Source organism: Arvicola amphibius, chromosome X, assembly GCF_903992535.2.
Source record: "Arvicola amphibius chromosome X, mArvAmp1.2, whole genome shotgun sequence".
NCBI lineage: Eukaryota > Metazoa > Chordata > Mammalia > Rodentia > Cricetidae > Arvicola > Arvicola amphibius.
In genome coordinates this window covers 120741363-120755474 of record NC_052065.1, presented here as the reverse complement: position 1 = coordinate 120755474, position 14112 = coordinate 120741363, and the positions used below count along the sequence as shown (strand labels likewise).

Sequence of the window (14112 nt, the reverse complement as noted above, 5' to 3'; positions counted from 1 at the left end):
TACCTTTTTAGAAGAAAAGTCAGAAAAAAAGAAAAAAATCATCTTCCTTTGAGAAGACTCATGGCAAGACATTCTCCTTTGTATTTCTAACCCGAAGAGTCACCGGAAAACAGCCAAGATAGTCTGCATATTTCTCCAAATGTCTGTTTATCATATAACGTTAGCCCTGGCAGTCGACCCGGCTCCCTCATTATCAAGCTGTATTAGCTCAAACTCTCAGCATTGTTAGGGGGGTGAGCTCATGGCCTATTTCAGTTTTAAATTAACATTTGGCAATCACCCGGGTAATCAAAACAAATGATTCAGTCATTTAGAATAGATTTATTAGTTGAGCCTTTTTTCCTTTCTCTTTTAACATCTTTAGAATATTTTGCCACAGGAGGGCTCTGATCCAGCCAGAGTCTAGAGCACAAGTCACCAGAGGAATATTTAGGTGTTGTCATGGAGATGAAGTACCCTGTGACCACTGAAGTTATCTCCCACCAACAACAGGATTAGGATGCGGGCTAGATCGCAGGCTCTTCCCAATGAGAATGGTGCCATGGTACTAGGAAACAAGTGTCCCCCGGCGGCTGCTGTACCCATATAGAAATGCACAACACAATGTCCTCCTGGCATACAGCAGCTGCCCCAGCATCCCATAAGCATCCCCACCTTGTACCTTCTATCACTTGTAAAGGGAACCTGGTAAATGACAACTCTCCCTGAGCAGGATCCTGTTTGGGTTTTGTTTATCTGAGAAAGGACCTCACTGTGTAATCCTTATTAACCTCAAATTCAGGATCACCCTGTTTCCACCTCCCCCACTGTTGGCATCACAGGTATGTGTCACCACAATCGGCTGCCAACTGTTTTGTTCCCACACCCAGAACAGGCTCTCAGGAAGTTTCAGTGGGACAAACATAAAGCAGGGATTGCAATCAGGCTTGAAATCCCTCCTGTGCTCCCACAACCATTTCCAGGCGGATTATCAAACAAGCAGTAACTACAGATGTCATTTTTTTGTGTGTGCCAGACAAGAGCTGGTGCAGTTAGTTCTATATGCTAATATAGACATTTATAGATCTGTCTGCTTATGAGATCTTGATGACTGTCACAGTTAAGGACAACTTTGAAGTCCAAATGGACACACTGTTAACTTCAAAGAACAGGGTTCTTGTTGGCCAAGTCAAAAGCAAGGTCAAGCTGTCTCAGTGGTAAAGAACTAACATTCGAAGAGAGTTGTTTAGAAGTGAACTCAGGTCAGGTGGTGGTGGCACACGCCTTTAATCCCAGCACTCGGAAGGCAGAGGCAGGCAGATTCTGTGAGTTCGAGACCAACCTGGTCTACAAAGTTGAGTTCCAGGGAAATCACAGCTGTTACACAGAGAAACCCTGTCTCAAAAACAAAACAAAAAATAACTCAGGGGACTACCCTTTACTCCTCTTCCCACCTACACAAGAGAAAATATTGCATTATTTATTTCATGTTACATTTTTGTTTGTGCTAACGGACTTTGATATTTCATAATGGCAGGCACAAAAACCATTCTTTCCTACTTTTACCTAGGTTGTATGGCATGCATATTTAAAAAAAATCTCATCCTTCACCTGCACTCATGAAACTTGCTGTTTCTAGAAGGTACCACACCCTTTCATACAGCTGCAAAAGAATACAGCATGTCACAGCTGTTTACAGACAGGCTGCCAGATTCAGACATGCTGAGGTGAAACACTGGCTCTACCTTCCATTAGCTGCCCAACCTCTCTGAACTTCCTAATAGTAAGCAACCTCCCAAAGGCAAACAATCAGCTCTTCTTCACAGAACATTAGATACACAGCCGTCACTTCTTACATACAGCAGACAAGCAGCTAAAATGCTATCGACTGGGGGAACAATTTATTATGCTCCCACAAATACCTGATACCAAACATATTCTTCTTTTAGATTCAGCCCAACTTTAATTTCAAACTTGAGTTCCTCACACTCTAGTTTCAATATCCTATTTTATCTTACCCTTCCAGAACTGATTATTCCTGGAGACAGATGCAATTTATACGGGGTTCTACTCAAAAGGAATCTGGTTCTCCTCTTAAAAGAGTCAAGTAGCTTCGCTCCTAAGAGCTTGGCCCTACAAATGCCTTCTCGCTACCTATACAATTTCTTGCTGCGTAGGAAGGAGCTACCAGTTACATGATGCTGAAGACCTTTTATTAAACAGACCAGGACACTGGCTATCCGTTTCAGAAGTCCTTGCATCTCATGTTCCCTGACACCCTCCAGAGGGCAGAAGAGAGAAAGACTCAGATTGAGGAAGCAAAAGCTCATAAGTTCCACTGAGCCCGATGGAGCTGTCTTCCATATTTCAGCTTTTCCATCAGTAACAAAGAGAAAGATTACAGTGAGACTTGAGCTACACTTACACCTTCACTCCCTTCTCTGTACTAGTTCCACTTAACATTAGTTGGGATCCTGAGGATACAGATACAGTAGTAGGCATTATCGGTGTGCAGCTTTCAATATGTAGAATATAACCATGGCTTTGAACAGACATAATGCAGACCATGTCAACAATATTGTGCAAAACAAAGACTGAAAATGGAACGACAGTCAAGCCCTAGGAGCATCTGACGACAGCAAAGTAATCTTAAAACTGAAATACTTTAGGGTCAGTTACACTTTCAAATAAATCATGCCAATCTTACCCTATTCTGACAAGTTTGTTAAGTCAGACTAGAAATGCCATTTTGTTATTCTGGAATAAGCCAGACATTTCATCTTTGAGACATTTAAGACACTTCAGGTTTAATGAAAGTACTCTGGTCAGAGACACTGATGACCCTATCATTACTTTCAGCCAAAGCTGAAAGGATCCCCAAGTTGCTAATCAATTGAGTGAATTAAGGGAAAAACTAAAATGCAGAGACAACAGCTGTTTAAATGAACATAAATGACCAGTTGAATCAAGCAAAATGGATGATCTCCATGGATACATTGTTTCCTTTCAGTTGCTCTGCATGTGATTGTCATGGCAACCACCCCTTAATCATGTTCTTCAGGATACTCTCTTCCACCTAAAAAAAAAAAATCAAGGACAGGATAAACGCTAAGTATTCCCTTAATTAGAAACATCTGTGACGGTAACCAATCGGCTTAGACTTCCCATTCGCCTTGTTACTATTCCCTACTTGTATTAAAATGGGAGTCTGAAGCACTAGCATATGCACCGTTTAAAACTTATTTTCAACGTTACCATGAAATGCAACACTAAGTATAGCTGAAATGTCTGCTGGCCCCTTTCCTCTAGAAGAACCGACAACAATTTATTCAGAATAAATGGTTCAGATAATAGATGCCTTATTTTAATAATTTCAGCATAAGGCCTGCAACATAACTATTCAGTAAAATATTAATTAAGTAAGTAATTTAAAGTATATTTTCAGTCATATAAATGTAACAGTCTAAGTTTTGTTATCTAAATAAAGTTAGGTATAAAGCATATCTGATAATATACTCTTGTACTCAGGAAAAATCATATCATTAATTACGTACAGGTTTCTACACTTATTTAGTTCTTTTAGAAATATGGAGCACATCACAAATTTGCATACCATCATCATGGATGGCCACGCTAATCTCTATACCGTCTCAGTTTTACTGCACATGCCATCTAACTGAGCATGTGTTTTAGTTTGGGGGTGTGAGGAGGTGCGCTCACTTGTTAGTGTGCACATGAAGTTACTACTTGGTGCCTTCCTTAGTCTCTCTCTGCTTTAATCTTTGAGACAGGGTCTCACTGAACTCAGAGCTCACCGACTGGCTAGAGCGGCTAGCCTGCAAGACCCAAGGATCCTCCTGGCTCCATTCTCCACAGCACTGGGACTATACGCAGGCTGCCTTACATAGAGTGTGTTTACATGGGCTCTGGAGATCTGAACTTGGGCTATCATACTAGTGTGGCAAGAACTTTATCCACTGAGCCATCTCCTCAATCCTTCTACACTTATTTTTCATAGGCTTCTTCACAATTTGGAGATAAGTGTCCGTTCTTTTCTTTAAAGGCATCTGTTGTATGGGCTACCCATTTAAAGTTGCCATCAGTCCAGATTTTTCTGCAGATTCCATTTCATTCAAAAACTAAAAAGTGCACAGACTTCCCACAGTTGGAGCAATGGGTCATTTGTAAGCTTTGCAGGCTGTAAAGCCAGTTAAGCAGCTGCGCCTTTCCTCTAAAGCAAAGGTGGAAGAATAAGAAGTACGCCTCGCCCTTCCTCACTCCAAGGCACTCCAAGGTGCCATGGCCACGGCTTCACACAAGTTTCAGGGGCCGTTGGCCAAAAGAGAGAAGAAGAAAATGTATTTGTCCACTTTTTACTGAAATGTTAAAATATTAATAATATTTCCAAATTCCAAGAGCCATTTAAAATAGCTGGAAAGCAGATCTATTAGGCACTAGGGAAAAATGCCTACAGAAGCACAAGCAAACAGTGAACCCAGCATGGGAAATGGAGCAACAAATATTTGCTACCAGTCAAAGGGAAGCCCTTGACGTTCTTGTCCTTTGCTCTGTTGTTCAATGATATTTGTGCTGTGCTTTAAAAATAAGGCTGGTGTTCTTTCAATGACCATTACAGTGGATTCCAAATTAAACAAATGCTAAAATAAAAATTCACTTAATTGACCGAAAGCCTTGAATTAGTCATTGCCAAGTTTACAGCTTTCCCATAACTCCAAGCATTCTTTCATATTTAAAAAAACCCAGCATTTTCCCCCTCTAACATGAGGAGTATGGGTAACTTTTCATGCAAGTATAATTTCTATTTTCATAGAACTCTCTGTAGACCACTCCCCAAACTCAAGCTAAATAAAAAACGTGAAGGACAAGAGGACTGGATAGAGCCCAGTGACAATTTGGGCAGCTGCATTGGAACACTGGTCCTCCTCAAATTCAGAGACCAATTCCTACACCAAAGTCACTCTAAGACTGTCTGCCCCATGACCACCACTAAACCTGCCTGTTCTTCATGAACAAGTTTGGACCTTTTCCTCCTTATTTCCACAGTCCTAGTTTTGTCTGTTAACTGCAGCTTAATTACATTATCACACTTTTAAGAATTTTAAAATTTACTTTTTGCCAGGTGGTGGTGACACATGCCTTTGATCCCAGCACTTGGGAGGCAGAGGCAGGCAGGTCTCTGTGAGTTTAAGGTCAGCCTGACCTACAGAACAAGTTCCAGAATAGTCAGGGCTACAAAAAGAAATCCTGCCTTGAAAATCCCCCCCAAAATATTTTATGTATCTGGGTGTTTTGCACAACACAAATATCATTGAACACCAGGGCAAAGGACAAGAACGTCACACCTGTGTACCTAATTCCAGGCCAAAAACTGTCAGAGCCCCTGGCACTGGATTTACAGGTGTTTGTGAACCCCCATGTAGGTTCTGGAAATCCAATAAACACGGCTCTGGCCAGTAACTCTGCCACCAGGCTAGACTCTCAGGAAGCTAAGGAATGGGGTGGATCCAGCGGTCAAAGTCCCAGCTTTATTCCTAGCCATACCACTTAGCAAATTAAAGATTCATGTGGTCAGAAAAAGAGATATACAGTAAAGATAGATTCAGATGAAAAAAACTCTAAACAGTTTAAAAATATATGTAGGCTTGAGAGTGAAAATAAAATAAAATAAGAGAGTAGTTAGGTGTGGTGGCACACACCTTTAATCCCAACACTCAGGAGGCAGAGGCAGGTGGATCTCTGAGTTTGAGGCCAGCCTGGTCTACAAAGTGAGTTCCAGGACATCCTGGACTGTTGCACAGAGACCTATCTCAAGAAAGAAGAGAGAGAGAGAGAGAGAGAGAGAGAGAGAGAGAGAGAGAGAGAGAGAGAGAGAGGAGAGAGGGAGGAGAGAGGAGAGAGAGAGGGAGGGAGGGAGGGAGGGAGGGAGGGAGGGAGGAGAGGGAGGGAGGGAGGGAGGGAGGGAGGGAGGAGAGGGGAAGGAGGGGGAAGAGGGAGGAGGGAGGGAGGGAGGGAGGTAGAGGAGGGGGAGGAGGGGGGAGGGAGGGGAAAGAACGAAAAAAGAGAAGAGAAAAAAAGAAAACCACTGCTTTAAGGGATTAGAGACCAGAGGCTCCTCCCTCCTGGAAGAAATGAAGGCCCTTAGGAAAGTGGTTCCACTGCAGTGTTATGCCCTCTGCCCTTCCCCATATGTAGTGCCTTTTCCACTGAGCACACCTTTCCAGTGTTCCACATGTGCCGGACTATGTTTCCCAGTGGTGATTCCTATTCAGCAGCTGCAGAGCAACATTGCCAAAGTAGGACTGAGGACTTGATGACCGCTTCAGACTGCACACTAGTCAAGGACGCCCTCAAGACCTTCCCTTTCTCTCTCCTCTATCAGCTCTCCTGACCTTCCCTGGTGCAAGAGCGTGAATATTTTCACAGTCTCTAAAATCCATTTTTAAGTGTAAGTAACAAGACAGTATCAAGAGGTAAGGTCCTGAGGTGACTTAATCAAGGAGGATGAAACCCTGGTGAGTCGGATTAGGTTCCTTTACAAAATGGCTGACAGAGGTCATCTCTAGGCCTTTCGCCTTCCTTCAGGTGAAGATACATACATACTCCCTTCGTTCCAGAAAATGCAGCATCAAGGTGCCATGCTGTAAAGAACAAACAGTATTCGCCAGACCAAGATGTGCTGGCGCCTTCGTTATGAACTACTCAGCCTCGAGAACAGTGAGAAATTTGTTCTTTTTAAGTCGCCCCCAGTCTTGGGTGTTCTGTTATAGCAATACAGAATAATACAGTGCCCTACCCTCAACAAGGATTCCCTAGCTGAATCTCACATGGAGTCAAAGTTGACAGTCACTGCCCCAAGTTCATATATCTCATTGCTGTCACACTTTTGGTGGATAGCAGAATTACCTGACAGGGACCCTTGTCCTAACACAGGTGGCAAGGCCCCATCCTCAGCTCTCTGATTCAGTCAGCTCATAAACCTGAATTTCCAGAATCTAGGTGATGCTCTGTACTCTGGGTCCAAGGACCCCACATAATGATCATATGATATACATAGACATACCATAAAACAATAAGTATATCCATAGACTGAACATCCATTCACTTAAATCTGTTTTCTTTTTAGTTTTTTGTTTTGTTATGTTTTTGAGGTAGGGTCTTGTCAATGGAGCTTTGGCTGCCCTGGAACTCACTATATAGACCAGAGGCAGATCTGCCAACCTCTGCCTGAGTGCTGGGATGAAAAGGCATGCATGACCACACCCAGCCCGTTCCTTAAAATCTTAAAACTACTAGTATTTAAGAGTTATGTTTTTTGCCAAGATTTTGGAATATTTGTGTAGATTTCACCACTCAAGAATCCTTAATCTGAAATATGAAATGTCCCAATACCAGGGCATTTAGGGATGTTTAACCTTGTATATCTCATTTAGACAAAAGAAAATGGAGCATCTTTTGAAATATCCACAAATATCTTAAGATGATCCAGCGAAACTGTCTTTTTATAAACTGGAGGAATTATTTTCTCAGAGAATCAAATGGTCCTCTGGGTAACGTTCAAAATTCCTGACTCTTCACACTCCCTGCCCAGCCCTGCCCTGCCCTGCTCAGTTCAATACTGTTTCCGGCACATCTTTGCTGCACTACTAACAGCATCTCCAATTATAATGCGCATTCCTTGCTTGGAGAGACTGAGTTTACTAGTCTCCATAATATGCAGCAGACCTATGTGTGTGTTCTAGCGTGAGCACTGAATAAGCATTTGTTGATTTCGCTTTATGATGTACTCAGCCCCATACTTGTCAGAAATTGGGGTTTGCAAGTTGCATACTGGCATACAGGCAGCTCCACTGCAATCAACGAGTCATAGGGTCAATCACATCCACATGGGTGCTGTCATTATCTCTTATAGGAGCAATGACAGACACATAAAAAAAAATGTATGAGGGTCTGAAACATGGCAGGGATGGTAAAACTAAGTTTACAAGGTGACACAATTTTGCTTTCAAATTCCATGTCAGAAAACGTTTACAAAGTGCCTAGCATTTTAATCTGAAGACACCACGAAGGCAGTAAAGTTCTGAGTGCTAGAAAATTATAACGTGCAATGCTTGGGCAGTTTTGGTACATCTGCCAAGCTTCTTTTCATGCAGGGGTCCTCCCTGTTCTTTAACAGACAATCCCCAAATAACCACAGTAAGGATAAAGAGGAACTAAAAACTAAGAGCTGCCGGAAGAGGGCAAGAAGCAAGTGAGTAAACATCAAGGGAACAAAAAGATGCTGTCAAATACCTGCCCTGTAGCCACTGCCACTGTCCTCCCCAGTCCTTCTGGGTAAAGCTGACCCTCCCTATCCACAGGTTGCACATACAGATTCAACCGAATTTGCATGGAAAATATGGAGAATAAGGCATTACATGCATGTGAAGTATGTAGAGTTTTCTCATGTAATTATTCAAAACAATGTACAATAGGCACGGAGCACTTCTATTACCTTAGGTATTGTGAAGAATATAAAGATGGTTTAAAATATACAGAAGCATATGCACAGGTCATATGCATGTATATACTCCATTTTATATAAAGGATTGGGTATTGTAGATTCTTGCATTCGAGGGGTAGGGTCCTGGAACTGAACTTTCAACATCTACATTTGCCACACTGATGGGACAATATTAATCCATTATTATGAACTAAAATCTATCTTATTGACTATAATTTGCACTAGGGTTCATGCTTTGTGCCATACATTTTATAGGCTTTGACTAATGTTGGGACGGGGGGGGGGGGATGATATCTTTTCAGCACACTCCGAAAAACAATGAATACCTATACTCAAGAGCATTGACCTGATTAAGCATTGTTAAAGGATACATCACAGGAATACTATAAATCCTTTTAGTTTTATGGATTCATTGTTCCAAAACTGTTGTACCGCAGCACAGGATGTACACTGTTTTGGTTTTCCGAATACCAGCATTTCACGACTCTATGACCTCCAGTGTGACTCCAAACTTGAAAGGAGACTCAAAGTTTTACTGGATCCCAAAATGAAAAGTCGGAAACACAGCCCTAAAGATGCTACAATTCCTGTTTAGTGCCCACCCACTCAGTCTGTAGACATTTATGAAAATGCATTTTTTAAGAGATAGCAGAGGCAGTGCAGAAGAAATAGCACAAGGAAACAGGAAAGACATATAAAGAGAAAACCAGGAAGGAAGACAGAGAGGGCAGTTACAGGGCAAAGCAGGCGTGGCAGGGGAGTGGGCACAGACCACGGTCACAGCAATCAAGAGTGGCAGCAAAAACACTTCCTGCCTTCTGAAGTTTTCTGACAGTAAGAAACAGACGATTGCACCTGACTACAGCAGCCCCCAACTTCTTCCGATAATTATTTCATTCAATAATACAGATAAGAGAAAAAGCCTGCACTACACAGAAATGTGTCAACAGGGTATGGAGGCTATGCACAGAAAGCCCCAAATCAGCTCCAAATCTACTGTTATTCCAAATCATAGGTTATTCCTATAAAAATGATTCTATGTGTGTCTATCTGTGTGTGCCTGAAGATACAGGTGTACTGTCATGTGCCATAACATTCCAATGCCATGCTGTATGTATTCCAATCCTGATTATACCTGAGCTGGAAAAAACCCAGGATTCTGATTTTTTTCTGGTGTGTGTGTGTATGTGTGTATGCAGCACATGTGCACGCACGCACACACACACACACACCCATGCACACACATGGAGAGAACAGAGCACCTGCAGCTCACTAATTAGCATAGATTGCATGACCAGCAAGCCCTAGGAACCTGCCTGTCTCACCGCCTCCCCTAGCCCTAGTGTTGGAATTATAAGCACGTACCACCACACACAGCTTTTAATTAAAAAAAAAATAGGTGTTGGTGATCCAGACTCAGATCTTCATGCTTACACAGCAAGCATGTTACCAAGCTATCTCTCCAGCACCCTTTCTATACCTTTTCTATTTAGATAGACAAGTACCTACCACTCTTTCAATTGCCTTCAATATTTAGTTTAAGAAGCTCTACAGTTATCCGCTATTACTAGTTATAAACACAAGGCTATGCCATACACAGTAGATGTTTAGGAAGCTATGCCATCTAGGTTTCTTCAAGTATATTCTGGTTTTGTTTTTTTGGTTTTTCGAAACAGGCTTTCTCTGCAGCTTTGGAGCCTGTCCTGGAACTAGCTCTTGTAGACCAGGCTGGTCTCGAACTCACAGAGATTCCCACCCCACCCCGAGTGCTGGGATTAAAGGCGTGCGCCTCCACTGCCCAGTTTATATTCTGATGTTTGTACAACAGTAAAGTCTTCTGACAAGTTTCTCAGAAAAAAACCTATCATTTAGTAACTGTATATAAATATATTTTATTCTTTTTTCATTTTTTGTTTCATAAATAAATTGGAGGGAAAATTTCAATTGTTTAATTTACTGGGTTTTCTGTCTGTTTTGTTTTTTGGGATTGGCAGTACTGAAAACTGAGTCAGTAGCTTTGTGACTCTAAGGGCTCTCCCACTGAACAGCCCCAGCCACCTTTCCTCCTGTTCCTGAGCATTTGACTTTTCAGGAAAACTATGTAAATATACATGTCTCTTCTACTTAACACAATTACTTCTCTCTTGGCTGTAATTTGCCTTCCATCCAAATATGCAATGAAACTATTACTAAGCAGTTTACTGGAAGGTAATCAGGAAAGTGTATCAGAAAAGCCACACCCAGGATTCCTCTGTATTATTACTTTGCTTTAAATACAGAGAAAAAGATTGCATTTTGGGCATAATCCGGCTTTTGTGTATAAGATCCATTAACTCCTAAAGCTAATTTGGAAAGGGGTTTTCAAACGGAAGCCTATCAGTAGGAGTGAGGGGCACAGGAAAATTTGGGGGTGGGTGGGTGAAAAACACATATCCCAACTATAAGAGTAGTTTCACGGGTATATGCATTTGTCACAACTCATCAAATTAGAGCTCTTAAACGGCTATTATTTGTCATATATAAATGCTGCTCGATAAGCAGGCATTTAAGGAGACCAGTTGCTTTATCTACACATGCAGATATAAACTTGCATCACCTCATTTTAATTTGGGGGCTTGACTTCTTTTCTCGATTTGGTTTTGAGACTGGGGGGCCTTACTGTGTACCCTAAGCTGGTCTCAAACCCATGATCTCCTGCCTCCACTTCTCAAGTGCTAGGATTACAGGTGTGTACCAATACACCCACCATAGTTTCTTTCCTTGGCGTGACGTATTTGCTACATTGGAAAATTTTTCTCAGATCTTCCCAGTCTGAAGTCTCATGTCGCAGAAGGAGCTCGCCTGACATTGGAAACTTGCCTGAGCCCTATGGTCGTTTCCAGAGTATGGTTTGTGCTGTGCTGTTGTTTATAAATTGTTGATGGGCACACATTTTGTTCATTCAGAATCATCAACTTTATAATTTCCCTCTCTCTCCCTATTTTCCTCCCTCTCCAACTTTTCTTCCCCCACCCGCTCAGGAGCCTTAGCTTCTGGCAAGCCTGGAGAGAAAGTCACATAAAAGTGAAGACAGCTGCTTACAGGTACATGCTAGCAATCTGCTTCACGAACAGGGACAGTGCAGAAGACTAGACCTGGCCCAGTTCACTGAAAAGACAACCCTTAAAATCTTCCGAGAAATCATACATTTCAAAGTGAACAGGGGCCAGCAGTCTTAACCGTACACTCTAAAGCTGAAGTGAAGGATGAGCTTTCCCGACTATTCAAGCAGAGTTGGCTGATTCTGCCTTAACTAAGCAATGTTCTCAAAGAAGTCTCCATGAGTCTTCTGTGTACGTTTTATCTGGACCATCTCAGCAGCTTACATTGGAAGGAAAATCCACTCTCAGATGACAAGTCACTGTTCTTTTAAATCCTACTTGCTGGTGACGTACCACATTCACTACCAGGCACAGAGATGAACAAGAGCAAAGGCTATTTGAAAATACACGCCTAGTTAAAGGGACAATTTTCTCCTTTGCTCCACTCATATCCCTCAGCAGCAAATATCCATATGCATCTTTACACATCCTTTGCCATGTGCTATGAAGAAAAATCGTGTTGCATCCACAAGTTGACATGTATAGCGCCCATGCAATCTCACCATATTTGGTTTATTCTGTCGATGTTTTCTGTATCGAGTTTCTTACCTCACCTCTACTCTGTAAAGCATCCACAGTGGAGAAAGAGACCTAGCCCAGCCAAGCTAGTGTAATTACAACAGTGACAAATACAGATAGGAGAAAGGCGGATGGAGTGGCTGGAAAATGTGCTGCAAGGATGATCGGGAGGAAAAGGAAGTGGGTACAGTGGCACGGGCTGACAAAAGTCACTCTGGTTAGAAGACATGCAGTGGGCACACAGAGAGAGGGGAACCCAACTACAGAAGAAAATGTCTTCATCCAGGCAAAATGGGAGGAACCCTAAAAACTTAAAAATAAAAAGATTCCTTGAGAGGGGAGAGGAGGGAGAGGGAGGGAGGGAGGGAGGGATGGGAGGGCGGAGGGTCGGAGGTAGGGGTAAAGTGAGGACGGCTGCTGTCTTTGCAAACATCGATGCCTTGCTCGAGGGTCACGTCCCTTCTCCTGTCCTCCCTCTTCACTTCTCTTCCCTATAGAGAGGGAGAGAGAAGTGTGAGGAGTGTGTGTGTATGTGTGTAGGTGCATATGAGCTTGGCTGTAGGTCCCCACAGATGTCAGAAGGAGCGTGCTGGATCTCCTGGAGCTGGAGTTACAGTTGTCAGCCAGGTGCTGGGAATTGAACCCGGATCTACTGGAAGAACTGCAGTGCTCTTAACTGCTAAATCATCTCTCCAGACCCAAGAACGTATTTTCATTAAGACTTACTTAATTTATGTATGATTGATCAATATGAACGATATCATACATTCACCTGAACCTAAAAGTACTACAGAAGTGCCCGGTGCTTGAGGAGGCCACTAGAGGGCATCCAATCCCCTGGAACTTCAGTCACAGATGGTTATGAGCCACCATGATGTGGGTCCTTGGGACCAAACCCAGGTCCTCTACAAGAATAGCAAATGTTCTTAACCATTGGGAACCCTCTTTCTAAGCCCACCCCCAGGAACTTGTGTGTCAGATTAAAATAAAGGGTATGCACCTGTATCTGCATAATCCATTAATGGCTATACTATCAAAAATCTACTATAATTTAATTTTCTACCTAGATCTAAAACAGACAAAAAGTTTCAAACCTCCCACAATCTGAACAGATATCTCATTTTATAAAGGAAGAATACTTTTATGGAGAAGTCTTAATTATGGTCTTCTGGGCTACCACGTCCAAAGTGTCTTGAAGTTGCCTTTCATTTTTACATTTAAAGCATACTTGGTAAGCCTTGATCTAGCTATGCAGGCTAGGCTGGCTGGCTGGCCCATGAGCCCCTCGGGGTCCCCCTGCGTCCTCCTCCCCAGGGTAGAGACTACAAGCCCCTCCCTGGAGCTGGGATTATAAGCATGTTCCACGGGAGGCTGAATTCAGGTCCTTGAGCTTGCATAGCAAGCCCATTACTAAGTTATTTCACCTGCCCCAAAACTTGATGTGTTGAGGGACAGGCTACCAAAAAGTTTAACTCAAATTAGAGAAAAAAAAATAAAGAATTCAAGTCAGAATTCTTTCATTAACTGAGCCTCGGTTTCCTCATCCTTAAAATGAAGGGAAGGCTGACTTTCTGCTATTGAAATCCTACTCATCAAGTGGAAGAAGAAAAACCTGTGGGGGTCACTCTCCCCTTCTTTATAGAGCAGACTGAAGTGGCCAGAGGACAACCCCAACTCCCCGCCGCCTGCAATATGATCATGACTGGCTAGCTCTGCAGCAGTGACTCGGATAATCTTCAGAGAGCTTAGAAAACCTGAGAGCATTTTTAAGTTAGCAACTCTGCGATGGACTTGAGTCCACCATAAAAAAATAATGACTGCATTTTTAAAAGATGCACAGAACGCTGTCACTAACTTCTAGATGATAATGTGTGTTTTTTGTTTTCTTCTCAAAGCCTTTCTGTGTTTTCTGTATTTTCGACAACAGAGAAGTACTAAAGGATTTACAGAAAA

The 14112-nt window shown here is 42.4% G+C and overlaps 1 protein-coding gene across 5 annotated transcripts in view; it reads right to left on the bottom strand.

Annotated features, from left to right (window-relative positions):
- The window catches only part of Fhl1 (four and a half LIM domains 1), a 61135-nt gene that overhangs the window by 40561 nt on the left and 6462 nt on the right, over positions 1-14112 (bottom strand). The gene's annotated exons all lie outside the window — the stretch shown is intronic.